This window comes from Bos indicus x Bos taurus, chromosome 21 (genome assembly GCF_003369695.1).
Source record: "Bos indicus x Bos taurus breed Angus x Brahman F1 hybrid chromosome 21, Bos_hybrid_MaternalHap_v2.0, whole genome shotgun sequence".
Lineage (NCBI taxonomy): Eukaryota > Metazoa > Chordata > Mammalia > Artiodactyla > Bovidae > Bos > Bos indicus x Bos taurus.
Window position 1 is genome coordinate 51,823,881 of NC_040096.1, and position 8,413 is coordinate 51,832,293.

Sequence of the window (8,413 nt, forward strand, 5' to 3'; positions counted from 1 at the left end):
AAAAAATCTTCCATTTTCCAACACGAATTATTTCACCACATACACCTCTCCTGGGGCCTTAGTTTACCTTACTGTGTCACTTGGCACATCTACCTTGGGTAACTGAACATATGCCTATCCTTTCTCTGGGACAGTGAAGACCTCAGACGCCGGATAAGGTATTATTCATGGTGTGTTCTTCCTAGAGCCAAGCATAGTTTACTCCCTTGTATCATCTAGTCTTTGAAGGTCACCTTAAAAGCCAACCCAGCACCCTGACACTCTCCATTCAAATACCAAAACTGTTTTTAGATACTCTCACACTTATTGTTTGGTTGCTAAGTTGTGTCCAACTCTTTTGCAACCCCATGGACTGTAGCCCACCAGGTTCCTCTGTCCATGGGATTTCCCAGGCAAGAATACTGGAGTGGGTTGCCATTTCTTTCTCCAGGGGGATATTCCCAACCCAGGGATTGAGCCTGTGTCTCCTTGCATTGGCAGGCACGTTCTTTACCACTAAGCCAGCAGGGAAGCCCAATCTGTCACTACTTGTAACTAGAACCTGAATCGATTAACTTTGCAGTGAATAATTGGAGAAGGAAATGGCAACCCACTCCAATTTTCTTGCCTGGAGAATCCAATGGACAGAGGAGCCTGGTGGGCTGCCGTCTATGGGGTCGCACAGAGTCGGACACAACTGAAGTGACTTAGCAGCAGCAGCAGTGCATAATATTGTTTATATTTCAAGGTAAAAGTAGTATTCATTACATTTATAAATCATTCTCCACTTGGTATTTTTTATTGGTTCAGATTTCTATTCTCCACCACATCTAAGTCAGCATTATCTGTACATTTATTTTGTTACACAAAATATGTTCATGCTATACAAGTCATTTCTGGCACACTACTTTCTTCAGTAGCTTTTTTTTTAAATTAAAAACTAGTTTCATTAGATTCCTTGAAAGAAGAACTGTGAATCATCAGCAAAGTTATTTATCTATATGGAGTTCCCCATAATAATAATTCCCATATTAGAAGAATGTAAATCAAATTTAAGATCAGATTAAATGTCTCGCATCTGACTTGTCTAGCAAATATTACATAAAATTTCTGTTGTCTGTTAAAGTTTTAGCCATAATGAATTGACACCAAAAAATGCTTTTGTGTATTTTTTTAAAATATATTTTTAGGCTTTATTTTTGCTTTTTTTGTATTTTTGCAGTGATGAGAAAATTATAGAGAAAAGAATTTTTTGGGGAAGAAAGTTAACCATTTCTTTGGAAGTATGGGGATCCAATTTTAGTTTTATTTTCAGTTCTATGTGTATAAAAAAATCAAATTTTCATAGCTCATGAAGACCTGGGGAAAGTTTTATTTTGAGGGATTCAATTTTGTTTAAAAATTTCATCAAGGAAACTAGATTTTCAATTTTAAAAGTAGTGGAGCAAAAACAAATACCAAACAAAAATGAAATAAGATCATAATTAATTTTCAACTTTTTTCTTAAGAAAATACATCTGGGAAGTTCTGCCTAACAGGGAATTAGACTTTTAAGTTACAGAGAAATGGGTAAATATTGTTATCTAGTCAAAAATTAGAATTCTAGCATACTGATTATTAATATTGACAAACTGATTTGAAATATATAGAGAGAATAAAATAAGACCACAACTATATTTTGAAGCATATAGTGTAGCTAATTCTTATGTTAGGAACTTTATGCTAAAAATCTATGTCTCTAGAGTTTATTACTTAGGTAATTACAGAGAATAAACTCAAATATAATTGAAAGAGTGGTTTACTACAATCTGTTTATTTTCCAAAGTCAGATATCGAAACATTTATGCAAATGATTTTCAGTTGCCAGTGTATTTTAGGATTAGCATTAACTGCCTACTTTCCTAGATATGAATGAAATTCTTTCTCTAGAATAAAACAATGTACAGCAAATAGAGACTCAATTCTCAATACTTTTTTAAATTGATACTAAATGATCATGGACAGAATCGGTACAGTGTGAAAGCTCAAAGACGCTTGTTAGTGACAAATTCAGTCATTTTGCTAAAACATTCTAAAACGCTTATAGGCCGTGGTTTGGACAATAAAAGAGAACTAATTGTTGATTTGAAAACTCTTTACACTAGGTCATTAATAATGATGAAGTCAGTGTTATTTTTAAAGATATCTTATTTTTGAAATCATAGTAAACCCAAACAGCATATGCTTTCAAACATAGTCTCTTCCCATCTCTCTTTTAGTTCTATATTTCATCATATCCACCTACAAAAAAGTTCAGGCAATATTGAAATCTATGCCTTTTAGTATAACTTGTATTTGCCTCATTGACCTTCCATGCATTGCAAATCTAATCTCATTTTAAAACATTCTTAACACTTTCCTGCTTACATAACTAATGCCTTTCCCCTCTCATTATATTTCATTGCTATTTAATTTTACTGCTCTATTATTTTGATGATCCTCTGAAATGAAATTTAGAATGAAAAACTTCTGAGAATCGCTATGCTGTGAGAACTAAGCAGATACTCTCTGTCACGTGTATGATTATTGTGGTATTTAAGCATAATGTAGGTGATGAAAAGCTCTTAGCAAATTTTATGCTCATTTTCCGAAACAGTGTTGATTTCTAATCACTTTTTGCAGCTTCTCTTCATTCTTTATCCAATACTGCTGAAAAATATAAACTCTGCAATAGAGGAAAATAAGGCATAGTCTTATAGCACTGGATATTGTGCATATTTTTCAGAGGGAAGGCTTTAACTCAGCTGATATTTTACAGTATGTATCATCTGAATTGTAAACACCTCTCATATCAGTTCAGTTCAGTTGCTCAGTCGTGTCCGACTCTTTGCGACCCCATGAACCACAGCACGCCAGGCCTCCCCTGTCCATCACCAGCTCCCGGAGTCCACTCAAACCCATGTCCATCGAGTCGGTGATGCCATCCAACCATCTCATTCTCTGTCATCCCCTTCTCCTCCTGACCCAGTCTTTCCCAGCATCACAGTCTTTTCCAGTGAGTCAGCTCTTCACATCAGGTGGTCAAAATATTGGAGTTTCAGCTTCAATATCAGTCCTTCCAATGAACACCCAGGACTGATCTCCTTTAGGATGGACTGGTTGGACCTCCCTGCAGTCCAAGGGACTCTCAAGAGTCTTCTCCAACACCACAGTTCACTTTTCCTAACACTTTTCCTTCTTCCTTACCAAAGCCATCAAGATGATCCTTTCAAAACAACTGCTGATACTTGAAATGAGGCTTCCTGCCTTCAGCTTTTTGTTCTTTCTCTCTTTCTAATTTGGGAATTGCTGCTGCTGCCTGCTAAAGCCAGCAGTACCCCAAGGAGTCTTCCTCTTCCCATTTTTCCACTGCCTCCTTACAGGTTTTGCTTACTACATAATTAAAACATGTGTGATGGTGATATTGCTGGAAGAAGACTTGAAATTGCTATTGTGCTTCTCTAGAATATACAAGTCTGTATCATTTACAAGTGTTACAAAGCTTTATGAATAATAAATAGCAAAGATACACCTTTTCAACAAACATGCATCTGAGGGACTCAAGGTCATCCCTAATTTCATATCTTCCTCACTTGTTTTCCAATATACTCTCTGAGTAGATGGAATTCGTTTGTGTTCTCTGCATAGAATATAACTCTGAGGTACTCTAAGCTTTGTGCAGTAAACATGAATAGATCTGATGGTAATAAATCTTTTCTGTGGAGAACAACTACCACTCTCTGATTCGTATTCCATGATTTACTTTAGACTGTGTGGTTTTGTTGGAGCTGCTTTCATGCCCTGCCTTTTATTTTTTTTTTAATTGGAGTATAATTGCTTTACAATGCCATGTTAGTTTCTGATGTACAAGGAAGTGAATCAGCTATATGTATACACAGATGCTCTCCCTCTTGGACCTCCCACCCACAGTCCCACTCCTCTGGGTCATCACAGAGCACCAAGTGTAATTCCCTGTGTTATACAGCAGGTTCCCACTAGCTAGATATTTTACACATGGTAATGTGTGTGTGTATCCTAATCTTTCAATTTGTCCACCCTTTCCTCCCCACCTCCATATCCACAAGTCTGGTCTCCATGTTTGTAATCTCTATTCCTGCCTTGCAAATAGGTTCATCTGTACCATTTTTCTAGATTCTACATGTATGGAGAATATATATATTCTACTTGTATGGAGATTAATATATAATATGTGTTTTTATATTTCTGACTTCACTCTGTATTACAGACTCTTAAGTCAATCCACATCCATATTCCTGTCTTTAACACAATCCATTCCTAGTCCTGTGAGTCCATGTCACCTCATGGCCCATGACCTCAGCCTTACTATATGAATAACCCACTCTGCCACAGTGATAATTTCAGAGACAAGGGGAGCAAGTTATGTGACTCTGTCAGAGACGTTGCAAGCACTCTCATGGAGCTATAAAGATTATTTAAAGGTCAGTCTAAACATGTAACTCACAGAGAAGGTGAAGCCAACACCTGGAAGAAGAGAGTGGGTGACCCAGGTCTTGGGTTCTTTGCGCACATCTCTTCCCTTTGTCCTTCCAGCCTGGGCATGCTGATTGAGCACTGCAGGAGCTGGTCTCCATCTTTCTTCCCTGAAATGGGCTTGTTTCTCAGTCTCTTCTACCACCTGAACAATACCTGGTCTTTTTGTTTTAAATACTAAGAAGTTTTCTTTTCTTATTTTACTGTTTGGACACTAACAGATACATTTTTGGATCTTACCGTGTTTTTTGTATGTTTTGTTTTGGAAACTATATATTTTTTCTTTAAAGATTACAAAGGAGTATAAAAGAACAAATGTAGACATATTAACAGAGCAAGTTCGACAACATAATTTTGTAAAATTGATTTGATTTCTTTCTAGTTCCCTGCCTTCTTAAATCCCTAGAGCAATGCTTGATAACTAAAAATACACTGCTATATTCTTTTCAGTTCAGAATATCTAGATATACTATTAATATATAGATGTCCTATTGAGTTGTAGGCATTCTTTATGGCATTTTGAATGTTAACTCACTACTGGATATATCATTTGTGATTAAAAAATGGGCAGAGAAGCAGAATAGATATTTTTTGAAGGAGACACACAAATGGCCAATAAGCACAAAAAGATGCTCAACATCACTATCTATGAGGAAAATACAGATCAAAACTGCAATGAAATATTACCTCATGCTTGTTAGAATGGCTGGTATCAAAAAGGCAAAAAATAACAAGTGTTGACAGAAATGTGAAGAAAAGAGAACCCTCCAACACAGGGACATCCCCGATGGCTCAACAGTAAAGAATTTGTGGGCAATGCAGGAGACACGTGTTATATACTTGGGTTGGGAAGATCCCCTGGAGGAGGGTATGGCAACCCACTCTAGTAATTTTGTCGGGAAAAATCCCGTAGACAGAGGAGCCTGGAAGGCTACAGTCCGTGAGTTGCAAAGAGTCAGAAGCAACTGAGCACATGCTATGCTACTGGTGGAATTGTAAAGTGATGGAGCCACTGCAAAAAATGGATGGAGATTCCCAGATTCAGACTAGAACCACCGTACGACCCAGTTATCCCCCTTCTGGGTTTTCATCCAAAGAAAACAAAAACACTAATTTGAAATACACATGCAACCTTATGTTCATCACAGTTTTATTTACAATAACCAAGGTATGTAAACAACCTAAGTGTCCACAAGCGATGGATGGATAAAGATGTGGTGTATATATACAATAAAATACTATTTAGCTATAAATGAAATCTCGCCATTTGCAACAACATGGGTGTAGCCTGGTTGCTAAGTGAAATAAGTCAGACAGAGAAAGATAAATACCATATTTAACTCATATGTATAAAACAACAACAAGCCACACAAAACCCTGTAGATACAGAGAAGAGAGTACTGGTTATCAGAGACAGAGAGTTGGGGATGGGGAGAGAGATAGGGGTCAAGGGGATCCAATGTATGGTGACAAATGGGAACTAAACTTTTGGTGATAAGCATGCTGCAGGGTACATAGAAGCAGAAATATAATACTGTACACATGGAACTTAAGGCATAAACCAGTGTTACCTCAATAAAGATAAATCTAATATAAAGTTAATAAATTTTAAAATAAAATGTATGTATGTAGATGTTTTATAACAAAAATAGAAAAACCTTAGAAATATTCTGGATACACTTCATCATGTAGGGAATGATGAAATCCCTATTTCATTGTAGTAAATATCTTTGAATATACTTCTCTCATATTTATCAATAACTCTAGAAGTTTAATCAACCTTAACTTTATAACTCAATTGCATATCATTTCATAATGATGTCCTTTACTGAAGACTTGACCTCTTCTGTGTCTTTGCAACATTTAAGGATTATCAATTCTGAGACCTATTTATGGACAGTTCGACCACTCATCTTCCAAAACCCGTTCCTGTTTTACTCCTGCTGTATATGTCTGTCTTTGTCTCTTTGTCATCTAAAACACAAATATGCAGACGTACTTTAGCACTGCATCTGAATACTGTAAAACTTTTTTTCTTGAACTCTTACCGGCTAAGTCTGATCATCATGGATCCTGACCTGTAAGGGTCAAATCCACATGTCTATAATCTGCACCAAATTGTAAAGGTGCTATTTTAAATAAGCATTATATCAGAGTATGTATTACATTATAGGAGGGAATACATTGTATATAATACATTATAGGATGGATAGATTGAATGAGGTAATATATGCATTAAGACAATACTAAATGGAAAATGCTGAAACAATTGCCCAGGATTAAGAGACTGCTCCAAGCAACAATTGCATTGTCAGACATCCTTCCCCGACTAGACCTGCCGGGTGCAGCCTGCATCCCTCCATAGTAAATCATCTTCCTTGAGCAGACACAGTAATTCACTCAACAATTATTTATTTAACACCTGTTCTTTCCCTGGTCAATGTATCAGAACTTGAGAGCACAGGGATGGCAGGCAGGCATCAGATCTTCAAGTACCTTGCATTTTCATGTAGACAGGAATATAGGTGACTCCAGTGTTGAAGTAGTATAGCTCCAGTGAAAGACTAGATACGGAGCTACTGAAATTGAGACAATCTGGATGGAAGGCTACATGAGGAGGCTTTACAGAATAGCATGCAAGTTCAGTTTCTTAAGTAACTCTGAGTGACTGGTGCAAAGAGCGGGGAGGGTGGTTGGAACTGAGGGCCTGACATGGACATGCAGGTAGCTTCCCAAAGCTATATGATTATTTTTATTTAAAAAGTGGCAGGCACACTGCATTATTCAAAATACACTACATGGTTTGTATAAATGGAAGGTGACGGTAGTCTAGTGTAGAAACCTGGGAACAGACAGAGTCAGGTCAACCGCTTTTATAAACCTTCGTTTTGAATATACTTACGGTTCTCATTGATATCACAAGGTACGTTGGAGACAATGTGTGTTAAGCACTCAGCAGAGTGTTTGTCATTAGAGGCACCAGAGAAGTGGAGGTTATTTACAATAGTCTGAGTGTTAGCGAAAGCAGTGGTGGTGGCTGTGTTGGCAGAGTGATAATATGTGGTCCCTCGGAATTGCTTTATTAGCAAACCCATGTCATCATTCTATGCCTGCCTGACACTAGAAGTGTAAGGTATAGTTCGGGCCGAGGAAGAAAAGAAGGATAGGTTACCTTTATCCAGGCAAGGAGGGCCTACCAACCAGGCTGAGTGTGAGAGGGATCAGGGAGGCTTCATATTTAAAGGGAAGTTCGTGGAAGCAATAAGGGAAACCTTAGTCAGGCGGGACGTTTTGGGTAATCTTTAGTTGAGATGGCATTTGTAGTTGAACGGGGGTGGGAGTTTTTGGGCAGGGGTTGATAAGTTCCCTGGGCGGGGGCACTAAGTCCTGGGCAGATGTAGGGGGTAGGAGGTTTCTGGGCAGGGGGTGATAAGTCCTAGGTAGATGCAACTGGTCCAGAGCATCAGGGCAGGACTTAAAGTTCAGTTTTGTTTTCTCCAAAGTTAGATGATTCAGCAAGGGCCTTTGAGACCGTTGTTTTCTTTTCTAGGCCCAAGGACTCTTTAAGAAGGAAAACGAAGCTTAGGAAATACCATATATATGATATATATATATATATATATATATATATATTTTTTTTTTTTTCCTGGTGCTTGGAATATTAAAGAATGGTAGTGAATACTTCTCTGAGTAGAAAACATGCTTAATTTTTTGAAGGCATGTGAAAGTCCTCTTTCTCTGAGCTTTGTGCATCCAGGACCAGACTTTAAAGCCCACTATAACCTGTAACTGTGGCAGTGTCAACTGTCCTGCCCTGCTCCACCCATTGCTGCCCATATGCAGTTGGTAAGTCTCTTCTAGTTGTTAAGATAAACATAAATAGCACCCTTTACTTAAGCTGTCT